This window comes from Helianthus annuus, chromosome 6 (genome assembly GCF_002127325.2).
Source record: "Helianthus annuus cultivar XRQ/B chromosome 6, HanXRQr2.0-SUNRISE, whole genome shotgun sequence".
Lineage (NCBI taxonomy): Eukaryota > Viridiplantae > Streptophyta > Magnoliopsida > Asterales > Asteraceae > Helianthus > Helianthus annuus.
The window spans coordinates 46,014,795-46,029,389 of NC_035438.2; the positions used below are offsets into that span (position 1 = coordinate 46,014,795).

General features: G+C 37.9%; 1 long non-coding RNA gene across 1 annotated transcript; it reads left to right on the forward strand.

Moving 5' to 3' along the window:
* Nucleotides 1-1,175: 1,175 nt before the first annotated feature.
* On the forward strand, nucleotides 1,176-2,901 carry LOC110863953. The gene is made up of 3 exons (XR_002549496.2): nucleotides 1,176-1,319; nucleotides 1,860-1,913; nucleotides 2,784-2,901. It is a non-coding gene; the product is annotated as an uncharacterized LOC110863953 (long non-coding RNA).
* The last annotated feature ends 11,694 nt before the right edge of the window (nucleotides 2,902-14,595 follow it).

Consider the following 14,595-nt stretch of genomic DNA (forward strand, 5'->3'; position numbering starts at 1 on the left):
GAAATAAATTACGATCGCATACGAAAAAGAATCGGGTAAAACGGATGCAAAACGAGCAAGTTATGCGAGTTTTAGCATTTATGAATGTTAGCTGATCTGGGCGCCGTGCACGGTCGTGCGCTTGACCGCATGGTCGTGCGTTTCCGAGTAAATCAATGCACTGGCTTGTGCACTGCCAGTGCCCCCAACGTTGTAGGAACTGCATGGCCGTGCGGTTGGGTGCATGGCCGTGCGGTTGGGTGCATGGCCGTGCGGTTGGGTGCATGGCCGTGCATCAGCTGCCAGTTCAGTAAAATGTGCAGAATTTTCCAAAACAGTCCCGTAACCGGAAAGGAGTCCCGAATCGTATTCTAAACTTATTATAGAATGTTTATGGGATGCGATGAGCGTGTATGCATTTATATATGGAAAAACTGGATGCAGGGTCCACCGTAAATTACGGTGCCACCGTAATTTACGGTGGAGATGAAAAGCCTTACGGAGGCCCCCTACTGGTTTACGGTAGGGGCATGTAAAACCAGTGGCCACCGTAAATTACGGTGCCACCGTAATTTACGGTGGAGGTCAGGTTGAAATTTTCGTTTTCGTTATCATATGTTTCTCGGACTCGTTTAGACACGTATTAAGTCCTGTATGACTAAAGCATTTCATGTTATTGAAATGTAGGTACTTATGGATGCCGGAAGACGATCAAGCTTAGTGAAGAACCGAACACGATAAAGACACACGCTTCCGCACTTTGACACATAGTAAATTTTTTAGACAACGAATTTAATCACGTTATGTAGAATAACTCATGATTTGTAAAAGTTTTAATAAACCCGTATTTTTATAGCATGTGTAGTCTTAACTACACATCTAATCATTGGTAATTACATACAGAATCGTTAATTAGTAACTAGGGTGTTACAATCTTGTAACACCCCAAAATGTGCATACGTGATTATTATAATTTTCATAGTTTGTCCTAGTAAGAAATTATAAAACATAACCAAAAACTAATAAGTTTTTGGAAAGAAAATAACATAACTAAATGATTACATTTAGTTTTTATAAAAGATGAAGATGTTTAATGAAATTTAAGTATGGGTCAAACATAAAGGGCCAATTATGGCAAAGTGGAAAGTTGAGGTTTATAGATGAATAAAGTGCAGAATTTTAGTGTGTGTGTGTGTTCTGTACGTGTTCTAGAGAGAGGGAGAAAGGGAAGAACACCTTCAAGAACAAAAACTCAAAATTCAGCAAATTAGAAAGGAAATTGATGGTTAATCTCTTGCATGAGCCCTAATACATGATCATCTAAGCTCGTTTAACAAGTGGTAAGTTGTAATTTTCGATTTGGATGATTTTGATATGAAGAGTATGGATGAAATTGACAAACTGCTTAAGTATGTTTGTGGAATAGTGTTGATTGATGAAGAAACCATGATTAGAAATGCTTTTGAATGCTAATTTGAATGAAATTGATATGTTCATATGTTTTGATAGATAGCTCTCATAAATCATGAAGTGGGTTTTTGAGAATTGATTATGAATAGAAGTTTTTAGTCAAAATTATGATGTTAACTTCTAAACTAGAATGTATGATGAATATTTGTATTAATGTTCATTCGATATGCTGATTTGAGTGATTGGGGATTTATGTATGTATCAAAATATGGTGTGTAAGAACATGAAAAATAACAATTTCTAAACAACAATGATCGACGCACACCAAGTGCTCGATGAAATGCATAGATGATAATTATGTGAACAAGTGACAATTATTAGTCCAATTCATGTTTAGAAAGTGAGTATGTGTTGTATATGGTGAAATGGATTCATGAGAACTAAAGAGAAAATGAATGCGTTAAATGTAGGTGTGAAGGAAGAAGGTTCAAGCAACAAGAAACCTTAAGGCTTGCAAAATCGAGGTACGTTACTTGTACGATTAAAGTTTACTTGTAGTAATGTTTATTGATATGTATCGTGGTATTCGAAATGCGTTATAGAATGGTCGTGTAATAGACCCATCACTAACGGGTCAAAGAAAAAGAATGTATGTTGGAAGGTTAAGTAGTCGAACCGTATGAACGGGTCGCACTAAAAGAATGTATGTTGGAATGTTATGTAGTCGAACCGTATGAATGGGTCGTACTAAAAGAATTTATGTTGGAATGTTATGTAGTCGAACCGTATGAACGGGTCGCACTAATAGAATGTATGCTGGTATGCTATGTAGTCGAACCGTATAAACGGGTCGCACGAATAGAATGTATGTTGGAATGTTATGTAGTCATGAATGCTAGTAACTTACATAAAACTTAGTTAAAAGTAGCATAGTGGAGCATGATCTAATTGATGTGGTGAATATAGAAGGAATCGCTTAGAAAATGAAGTAGTAATGTATGTGGTATGACTCATTTCGAATGGATCGAAATGGGTTGAAAATGAGACGGTAAAATGGATTAAGTAAGGACTTGATTGTAAAGGGTCAAAAAAATGATTAAATTGTATCAAGTATGTATGATATAAATTGACCCATTGTAAATGGGTTAATAAAGACTTGTATGATGAATAGCGGTAATGGTTGAGCATTGGCTTGTTACTAACGGGTCGAATGGGTTGCATATATGAAAGTTAATGAGATGTTGGAAATAATGATAAAACGGAAAGAATGGTTACAACAAGGATTGTTAGCAAAATGGTAATTTTGTTAATAGGTTGAATAAGGATAAGTAATGAATGTTATGGGTTTCTTTGGTATAATGAATTAACGAATGTTTTGATGTTGTGTATGTTAGGTAAATCTCATCCTTAATAACGGCGAGCCTGGATAGAACACACTACAACTCATGCCCAAAAATGCGCTTCCGTATCAGTTTTTGTGTCAAATGGGTCAAAACTCTCTTTTGGTTTATAAGATGTTCCTTTGTATTTAAGGTCTTTTGTAAGTAGATTAGTTGATGGTCATGGTTAATTAAATTTGAACAAATGTAGTTTAAAAGTTATGATAGTCGTACTGTCATAATTAGCTGTACGGGGTATTTTGATGAAATTGTATGTGTCAAAATGAAAGTTTTAAAATTTTGTCATTTTTACATGACATTTTGACCGTATGTAAAAGTGGGTGTAAAAAATCTTAAAATGGTTAAATTTTTATAGGTTGTGACTTGCCGGAGCTCCCAAGTTTGTAACCGTGGAGCAGGAATCGGCATCATTCTAGATAAAGTTTGTTTTGTGAATGAAGTTTATAATCGATAAATTTTACAGGTTGTGACTTGCCAGAGCTTCCAGGTTGGTAAGTGTGAAGCAGGAATCGGCATCTTTATTGGTAAAATGATTTTGTGTAGATGTGTTATTCCTACAACTGGTTATCTACAAGTGGTACAGAGGTTTGTTCTGACAAAGTGATTACTCAAGGTCATTAATTTGAACTTGATGTAATCCTCATACATGTGGTTAAATATGGACAATGTGATGAGTTTACCCCGAACCTACAAGAGGTTAAAACAAAACTTATTTTCCGGAAAAACCATTTTGATTAAAACAAACCTAAGTGTTTTGAAATCTAAATGGGAAAATAGCTTGTTGAAAGGGGGAGTTCTGGTTGTTTATGCCTAGTGGATGGCGAATTAAAGCGATTTGATATCAGTTGTCACTTTTCTTGTACAGTTTGTTTTCAAATTTCTTTAAATGTGTTTGCATTTTAGGGGGAGTAAAAATTTTCAGAAAATCCAAAAACATTAGAAAATTTGAAAAAGCCAAAAACATGATAAAACAAAAATGAGTTTTTGTTGTGAAAAAGAGGAAATGATAGTACATCAGTGGGCTATCACAACATGCTAAAGATATGGAAAGTTAAAAATGTGATAAACAGTCTCACTGCGGATGTGCCAGTAGGTTTTTGCACATTTAGTAGATTGTGACGAGATATAAACCTATAATTCAAACTTGCTTATATCGTGGGTAACATCTCTCGGATATATGGGTAACCCCCGAAATCTTGTTTGAAAGGTCCCTCTTTCTGAGATACTAGGTCTTTATACTCAGTGATATCTGGGGTATTATCCCGGGACTTCTGATTTTGCGGAAGCAATGGCCTAGTCCCCGTATAATACTTTCTGCAAATGCTTGAAATATAGAGCCGCCCTCAGCATAAAAAATGATGAAACATTGAAAAATGCTAATCATGTGTTGTTGAAGAAAATATCCTCTAAAGGGGACACACCAAAAGTCGAACCGTCATCTCTCTGCTGAACGAAAGTTCTGACTTGAGCTCTCACGGTTTCGCACCTAACCCCTTACAGATATCATCTAGGTATACTCACCTGTAAGACTGAATATTGGGATCTGGATACGGGAGTATATTCAAGTGGTGGGATATGCGGATCAGTTTAAGTCATTAAAACATTAATATCGTATCTCGAAACAGTTGAACTTTGTGTGAAAATTTAAGTGGACCAGTATACTGACAATCTAAGCGAATTGTTTAGAACTTAAAATGAAATGAAGCTTAACGGTGTTGGTGATTTGTCTCATAAACTGATATGATCCTCTTACACAGACTCACAAAAAATATTTTCTGTAAATATTTTCTTTACTGCATTTCATTTAAACTCAAAAATCCAAAAAGATTTTCGACAACTGATGTTGAAAAGCTGATCTTCAAAATTCCAAATGCTGAACATGATGATCATTTTGAGGGAGAGTCGGTTAAATCTAAAAATGTTTGAATATTCTTCTGCAAGTGGTCACAGATATTCTGGTTGTTTTGAGAAGGAGAGTTTGAGTTGGTACATACATCTTAATATTAAATTGTTAAAATTGTGAAATTTATGGTGAGGTAGAGTTTGTGCAGATAGGGCCAGGTTACGATAATGGAACTGATGCTACTGATGAACTTAAAGAATCAAGTGATCTGATCCTGAGCAAAAGGAGAGCCAGGTTTTCGATCCCAGAACAATTCAAGGGGAAGTTTGCTAGAGAAAGAAGAATTTGAAGAAAGGCGAAAGCCAGGATGAGATTCTGGAAGCCCGAAGACTGATAAAGACTGAAGACGTTGAAGACTCGACACTTAAGACTCGTCAACATACATCTGAGGGGGAGTCTGTTGGTGCATACATCTGTCGACTTCGTCTTGTATCGAGTCTTGTACTAGATTGTTAGATCAGGGCACGTTGTTCGAGAAAATTAAATTAAAGGTGATTTCGCTTGAAGGGGTTGATTTCGCTTGAAATGACAATTTGCAGTTTCAAGCGGAATCACAACAATTCTTATTTCGCTTAAAACATGTTCAAGTGGAATCTCAACTCTATAAATAGCCTTTCGAGCGAAATCATATGTAACAGTTTATGATTTGGATACCGAGGTGCTGCCGGTTTGTCCAGTGATTGTAATCAGTGTTAAATCAATCAGAAAGAAGTTTAAAGTGATTTGCAAGCTGTTTCAAAGTCTGTTTCTTAGTTTCCGCCTCTGAAACAGATTAAAACTCCTCTGAACGACTCATTTGGGTCGCAACATGATACATCTGTCGACTTCGTCTTGTATCGAGTCTTGTACTAGATTGTTAGATCAGGGCACGTTGTTCGAGAAAATTGAATTAAAGGTGATTTCGCTTAAAGGAGTTGATTTCGCTTGAAATGACAATTTGCAGTTTCAAGCGGAATCACAACAATTCTTATTTCGCTTGAAACATGTTCAAGCGGAATCTCAACTCTATAAATAGCCTTTCGAGCGAAATCATATGTAACAGTTTATGATTTGGATACCGAGGTGCTGCCGGTTTGTCCAGTGATTGTAATCAGTGTTAAATCAATCAGAAAGAAGTTTAAAGTGATTTGCAAGTTGTTTCGAAGTCTGTTTCTTAGTTTCCGCCTCTGAAACAGATTAAAACTCCTCTGAACGACTCGTTTGGGTCGCAACACGATCCTACATGTTAAGTAATAACGGTCGTTGATAATCATATATGTTGTTTAATGAATTACAACATAGTTATGTGGCGGTTTAGCATTTTATTTGTATTGACTGAATTCCTTTAGTAATGGTTTACTTTGAAGTTTCCTTGACTTCATATTAGCGGGGATATACATGAGATGTGGAAAAAAAGGGTGTAAATGCACTTTGGGTGATAAGTGCAGGCTCTCAAATCTTCAAGGGTCTTTTATGCTAATTGTTATAACTTTATGTTATGGTTCGAATTTATGTTGATGTTAATGGTCAGGACTTTGTCCCTCTTCGATAGTCCAAATTTTGGTGTTTTGTATAGTCAGGGTTTGTATTGATTGGGTTTTTTGAGTTGTTTGCTGTGTTTTAGGTGTTATTCATTAATCATTCATGTGTTTGCTCATTTGGATGATGGATTGTGATTAGAAAAGAAGGCATTTAGGATACACATTCATCTGGTTTTTTACAGAGCTTGAAGATCTTCATCAGGGGTTTTTGAAGGTTAGTAAAGATTTCGTGTTTGATCCATTTTAATTTGTTCAAAGTTTTCCTTTAGTGTTTTTCCTTCAGAGTTTTTCATCAGAGTTTCCTTTCAGTGTTTGTGCTTCAGGGTTATTGATGAACTAGTGTGAAGTCACACTTGTGAGATAACCTGAAGCAATTTCCACTTGTCCGACTAAGAAGTCAGGATAAAGAAGTCAGGACTTTGTGGTCAGGGCTTTGGAGATCAAGGTTTTTCCTTTTAAGAGGTCAGGTTCGAGTTTCCTAGAGTTTAAAGTTCAGGGTTTTTCTTCAGAGTTTCTTGTTTGGAGTCCGAATTTTTGGGTAAGAGTTTAGGTGTCGAAGTTTAAGTTTAGGTGTCCAAGTTTAGTATTTTAGTGAGTCTGAGTTTAGTATTTTAGTGAGTCCGAGTTTAGTTGTTAAGTTCCAAGTTTAGGTGTCCAAGTTTAGTATTTAAGTGAGTCCGAGTTTTAATTAAAAAAAAAACTTTATATGGTCCGAGTTTCTTTAAGATTATGACTAGGATCCGAGTTTGAGCTATTCAAAATTTGTTAGAGTTTATTTTCAAAGTCCATTGTCCATCTAGAGTTTAGTGTTTAAGGGTTTTCATAGTTTAATTTCAGAGTTTAGAGTGTTTTCAGAGTTTTTATATCAGGTTTGATCCGGGTTATACCACTCTGATTGTCTTCGAGTTTTCACTCAGTATTTCCAATTTTCACTTGTGTCTCAGGTTTTTGTCAACTTAGAAACTTTTTCGAAGAAAACTTTCTATTTCAACTCACTGTTTCTTTCACAAACACTCTCTGTTTCTTTCACAATTTATTTGAAATGGCAAACAACAATCTGACTACAATGGTGCAAAACCTCAAGCACAATGCTGAGGTAGGGAGTAATGACAAACCTCCTTTGTTGATAAACGAGCTTGATTTTCCTGAGTGGAAGGAGCGTTTTGAAAGGTACGTAAGAGCGAAAGACATCAAGATCTGGTTGTGTATCGTTAAAGGATGTGGAGCCACACCGGTAAGAACGTTAACGATTGATACTTTTTTGGCACTCACCGACGACCAAAGAAAATTCTATGATTGTGAAGAGAAAGCAATGTCGATGATTACGATGGCTATGACACTTTCCGTAAGAGAAGTAATTCGAAGGAGTTGTGGGATAGCATGATTGAACGGTACGAGGGAAATGCAATGTACAAGAAACGACGTCTTGAATGGTTGAAGACTCAATTCGTTGTGTTTAAAGCATTAAAGAATGAGTCATCCGATGACATGGTGAATCGATTTTATCATCTGTTGAGCGAACTTAATCGTAGTCAAGAAGGCATCTACACTGAATTTGAGAAAGTTGAGAAATTTCTGAATTGCCTTCCCAGACAATGGAATATGTACACCGCATTGATTAGAGAAGGTGTTCTCTACGAGGAGCTCTCATTGGAAGAAGCCAGGGGCGGATGTATAGTGTATCAAGGGGTAGCCTCCTCTACCGCTTGGTCGGAAAATTTTTGACATTTTTAGTGTAAATTTTGGAAAAATTTGACGTTTTTTCGATTTCGTTACCGCTTATTTATAAAACGTTCCCGCTTGGTCGGAATCCTAGATCCGCCACTGGAAGAAGTTGTACAAAAACTGAAGGGTTATGCTTGGAATATGGAAGATCAAGCATCTGATTTCGAGAAGATCCAAGATCCTCAGTTATATAAAGCTTCAAAACCGACGGATAAGGTTAGTAATGGAGTAACTGGTGTTGCCCTATATTCAGAGAATGAAGTTCCTGCAAGTGAACACGCCTTTATAAGCAACAATGTCAGTTCAAGTGGAACAACAAATTCCAATCAAGGAATGTACTCTTCTAGTGGAGCTCAGAAATCTCAAGCGACAAACTTGAACATTCCAAAGTTAGATGCAAGCTGCTTAAAGTTGATAGAAGAAAACATGAGCCTTTTGGCGTCCTTCATGACTGCCTACGAGAACTTCTGCCTTGGAAAGCTCGTTGAACCGTCAAGTCTCGATGAGGACTTTGACCAGATAGACCAAGACGAAATGGAAGAACTTGATCTACAACTCAATATGGCACTCTTAGTCCGTAGAGCGAAGAAATTTCTGTTGAGAACGGGTAGGATGTTCATAGGAGGTCAGACGAAGACTCGAATGGGAGTCGACATGTCAAAGGTGAAATGTTACAACTGCGGCATCTACAGGCATTTCGCACGTGATTGTCGAAAGCCGAAAATGGAAAGATCTGACAGAGAAAGCAACTCTCAAGGAAACAATTCAAGACCTCACAACAATGCATCAACTACTTCAAACTCAAGTGCTCGTCCAAGTGGTTCTGAAAATCTTACACCTTCGACAAACAATGCTATGGTGGCTCAACCTCTACAAAATGTGACTGAGCCTTACGACTAGGGTTGTGCATTGGAAGACATTTCAGGAGCTATTGTGTCACAAGCCTTTATAGCTGAAATTATCGACGAAGAAGTGTGTGAAGAGGTTATCGAAGAGTCTAGCATTGAGGAACTTGCAGTTGTAGCCGAGGTTTTTGGGGAAGAGTTGGATTCGGGCAATGTTGCTGAGAATGAAGATAACTTGAATGAAGAGTCTGTTGAAAAGTCTAACAAAATAGAAGATGGAGAAAAAGGAGAATGCTTTGAGTTCAACATCTCCACAGCCGAAATGCAGCAATTTGCGGATGCAGAAGCTAAAAGGTGGAAAAAGACTCCGTAGAAAAAGAAGCATGTGCATTCATGGCTGGCATTGAGGTAAAATCAACTTCTGTAGATAAGCGGTATGCAAGATGTGTAGAGTTTGTCACCAAGATTGACAGATATGTACTTCACAACACAAATCTGATTGCAGATTTAGAAAAATCCAGAGAACTCATTGCTGTTTTGTCTAATTCGGATAAAGAACACCGAATTAAGATAAAAGCGCTGAAAAATGATATCTCTGAATTTGAGAGACTTGTGGCACAGGGAACTCTTAAAAATCAGGAATTAAGATCTGAACTTGAAATGAACCAAAATTGTGTTTTGGAAAAGAACAAAATCATTTTGGAAAAAGATAATCTGATTTTATATTTGCAACGAAAAGAATTGAAAAGTTCGGGGACTCATCTGAAGTGATGAATTTCTATATTAACAGCCAACGTCTCAAAGAATCTGAGGAAGAAATGTTCGACATCGGTTATAAGAAAGTGCCTCCACCGGTAAACCATAATTATACATCGATGCCAAGCATTGATCCTGAATTGGCAAATTTTGTGCCAAAGACCCCTCTGACGGTTGAACCGCAAAGTGAGTCAGAATCTGAGCCTGATGTGGCTTCTAACTCAGAACGGTCGAAAGTGAGTGAAGTTACAAAGAAAAATGAGCTAAATTTTGATAACATTGAGAATTTGATAAGCAATAAAATTTTGGAAATTTTCAATGAAGTTCAAAATGCGAAGTCAAAACCAAAGTCATGTGGGAAACCCAAAAAGAATTTGAAAAATATCCCTAAAACTGAGTTTGTTAAAGGGGGTGATTTTATCAAAAAAGAAGAGAAAATCGAAAAAGGTTCAAACTCACAGTTTGTCAACCAAATTTTGAAAAATCCCACTAACGCCTCATCATCTTCGACCAGTCATGAGGAACGTCCAAAGAATGCTGCGAAAGTTCGCAAATGTTATAAGTGTCGTGGGAAATGACACTTAGCAGCAGATTGTCCAGATGACAAGGGTAAATCCCATGTTGATCCTGATCAAAAGAAACCTTTTGTTGAAAAACCGCAAAATGAAACAGTTGATGTTGAAAAGAAAAACGGTAAAAATCAGAAGGTTGAGAAAAACAAAGTGATTAAACAAGAAGTAAAACTGGTTGTCAAAACAAATGTTAAATCACAACAAAATCAGGATCATGGGGAGAAACCAGTTGTTATTAATCGTGGTGAAGGATCGGAAAGTTCATCTCCAACACATGATACTCGTGAGAAAACCCCTCACAAACGAAAAAATCATGTTACTTTCCAAACACTTGAGAATGACCAACGTTCTGGAGGTTCGAACAACAACTATGTTAGACCTCATGCACAAAACAGATTTGTGAATGATCGAAATGCGTCACCCCCGCGATTTTCAAATCAAAGACAACATTCGGATAATCATTCACGATCATTCTCAAGACACAATGATGTTCCTAGATTTGGTAGGAATTTTGAGCCACCCAGGAATCAAAATTACGATTACCAAAACTATGAAAGCCGAGGTAATGGAAACTCTGGTTATACCAACAGATCGTCAACTCCGTATAATCCACGATTTGCGGGAAGTCATACCAACAATTTCCGAAATGGAAATGGAGGACACAGAGGCGATGATGGCTATTTCAAAGAGTTTTCTTATGTTGACGAATCGGGACGACCCAAGACCATCATGGCTTGGGTCCCACATTCTAACTAAATTTTCTTGTTGGGGAGTGTAGGAGCAGCTGAAGAGGGCTATCTATATTTGGTATATCGATAGTGGCTGTTCCAGACACATGACAGGAAATAAAGAGTTATTGAACAATTTTAAACAAATTCGTGGTGGTTATGTGAATTTTGCCGGTGAGAAGGGTGGTTACATCACCGGTGAAGGTTCTGTGTCAAATGGAAAAATTACGCTGCATAAAGTGAACTACGTTGAAGAACTGAAGCATAACCAGATGTCAGTTTCTCAAATCTGTGATAACAAGTACACGATGTTGTTTACTGATAAAGCTTGCTTCGTTTTGCGTCCGGGATTTGTTGTTCCTGAAGATTGGATCGTAATGAGGGCTCCAAGGGTGAATAACACATATGTCATGGACATGCGCCCGTTGGTTAACTCGTCTGCTCCAGTGACATGTTTACTTTCGAATGCGACTGAAGATCAATCGTATCTCTAGCATAGGAGAATGGGCCACGTGCATCTGTGAAAAATGAACCACTTAGTGAAAATCAACTTAGTGTTGGGGGTTCCTTTACGTAGTTTCAATATGCACAACAAATGTGAATCATGTGAAAAGGGAAAAATCAAACGAAAGCCTCACAAACCGAAAACTGTTAACTCAATCCAAAAACCACTTAAATTGCTTCACATGGATCTTTTCGGCCCAATCCATGTTGCTAGCATTGGTGGGATGTCCTATTGACTAGTTGTCACTGACGATTTCTCACGATACTCGTGGGTATTTTTCTTAAAAACAAAGGACCAAACTGCTGGTATTTTAAGAGACTTTTTCAAACAACTTGAGAAAAATTATTCACTTCCTGTTAAGAAAATCCGAAGTGACAACGACACTGAGTTTATAAATCATTATATGGATGAGTTATGTCGGGAAATGGGAATAGTTCATCAGTTCAGCGCTCCATATGTTCCTCAACAGAACGGAGTTGCAGAATGGAAGAACCGTACCCTAAATGAGGCAGCCCGAACTATGCTCTCTGAATCAAAATTGCCAATTTTCTTCTGGGCCGAGGCGGTAAACACTGCATGTTATGTGTTAAATCATGTGCTTACAGTCAAAAGAGATGATAAAACGTGTTATGAATTGCTTGAAAACAAGAAACCGAGCTTATCTGGTTTTCAACCTTTTGGGATCAAGTGTGTTATAAAACATACCAAAGATACTCCTAAAATGGGGGAAGTTGGTGAAGTTGGGTTCTTTTTGGGTTATGCCAGTGGAACTCCCAACAAACGCGTTTATAACGTTAAGAAGCGTTCAGTGGAGATCGTGTTTGATATAACTCCTTTGAGTCACGATCCTCCACCGTCCGAATTCGGTCCTAAAAGCGGTTATGACTATGAAAAATTATTTGATTCATTTGATCTTCCTGACATTTCAGATGAAGATTCGGAGGTTGTCTACACACATCTTGTGAACAAAGATGAAGTGGATGCGAGCTAGAGAGCAAGTATTCCTACTAATGTGTCTTCGAATGTTCCAGTCGCTGATTCTTCGATCGTAAATGAAGTTTTTGCTGAGCAGATCCCCAATGCAGTTGCTCAAACTACAAGTGGTGATTTTTACGTTGATTTTTCAGCATATCCAAATGTTAATCCGTCTTCTGGAAATGATCAAGCTTCTAGTAGTAATGCAAATGCTGAGGGGGAGATTCAATCAAATTTGGGAAACAATCTTGAAGCTCCAACAATTCCAGTTCCAAGAACAAATATTCATCATCATGTTGATAATATTATTGGGAATCCAAATGCAGGAGTGCAAACGCGAAGGAGTATTTCAGAGATGCAGTGTCTGTTCTCTGCTATCAAGAAGGAAGAAATCTACAATCTTAGCCTACATGAATGTTTTATCTCTCAGATAGAGCCGAAGAACTATCAGATGGCTCTAAAGGATAATTCTTGGTGTGAGGCGATGCAAGAAGAGTTAGCTCAATTCGACAAGTTAAAGGTGTGGAATTTGGTCGATCTTCCAAAGGGCCAACATGCAATCAACACGAAATGGGTTTTCAAGTGCAAGAAAGACGATAAGGGTGTTGTCGTCAGAAACAAAGCACGGTTGGTTGTTCAAGGCTTCAATCAAGAGGAAGGGATTGATTATACAGAAGTTTATGCACCGGTGGCAAGACTGGAAGCCATTCGTCTGTTTCTAGCTTTTGCTGCTCACATGCGTTTCAAAGTCTATCAGTTGGACGTAAAAAGCGCATTCCTTTACGGGAAATTGCATGAAACTATGTATGTATCCCAACCACCGGGTTTCGAAGCTCCAGGGTCTGAGAACAAAGTCTATCTGTTGGACAAAGCTCTCTACGGTCTCCATTAGGCTCCTCGGGCGTGGTACGAGACTTTATCAAGACATCTATTGGAGCATGGGTTCTCGCGTGGCGCGATCGACTCTACACTTTTCATATTGAAGAAAGGGGGAGATTTTCTGATCATGCAAATTTACGTTGATGACATAATTTTTGGTTCTTCAAATGAAGAATTGTGTCGTGAGTTCGAGACAGTGATGAAGTCAAAATTTGAAATGAGCGTGATGGGCGAGTTATCGTTCTTTCTAGGTCTTCAAGTGAGTCAAGAAAAAACCGGGACGTACATGCATCAGACGAAGTATGTCCATGAGATTCTCAAAAAATTTGGATTGGAAGATAGCTTACCCTATGACACGCCTCTCCTGAAAAATCACAAGCTTTCACCCGATAAGGAGAAAGATCCTGAAGTGGATCCGACTCTATATCGAGCAATGATAGGTTTGCTAATGTATCTTACTGCTTCACGACCAAATATTATGTTTTCTGTTTGTTTGTGTGCCAGGTTCCAATCAACTCCGAAAGAGTCTCACATGAAAGCGGTCAAGCGTATCTTCAGATATCTGAAAGGGATGCCTAAGCTTGGATTGTGGTATCCAGCTGAAGGTGGTCTGGATTTGCTGGCGTATGCTGACGCAGACTTCAGAGGGTGCCCGATGAACCGAAAGTCAACCTCTGGCGGCGCACAACTTCTTAGGAACCATCTTGTCTCGTGGCAATGCAAAAAGCAAGTTGTCGTTTCTTTATCCACGTGCGAGGCCGAGTACAATGCTGAATCAAGTTGTTGTGCTCAGGTCTTGTGGATTCAGCAACAAACGAGGGACTACGGTTTGAATTTTACCCGAACTCCTATTCTTGTCGATAACAACTCTGCTATTTCCAAAACTAACAATCCAATTAATCACTCACGCACTAAGCACATAGATGTTAGGCATCACTTCATTCGCGACTGTGCTGAGAAGGGTTTAATAGAAGTGGTTAGGGTAGACACCTTGGATAATCTTGTCGACCTGTTTACGAAGACATTTGATCGGGCTAGATTTGAAAATCTGGTCCGAATGATCGGCATGATCAACCCCGAGTAAAATGCTTTTCAAAACTCACATAGAAACTTTAGTTTATGTTTACTGTACAGTTCTTACCGCTTATCAAAAATTGAAAAACTCCAAAAATATTTTACTTAGTTGTAGGATAAATTTTAATAAAAATACAAAAACATTTGAAAAATATAAAATGAAGTCGTGTTGATATATAAGGGAAATGATAGTACATCGGTTAGTCGTATCTGGTGCAGGATTATAGTAAATATATAAAATTAACCGTTTACTGTAACAGCTTCATTATACGTTGCTTCGGTAGGTTTTACGCGTAAATAAGAACCTGTTTTTGGTATATAAAC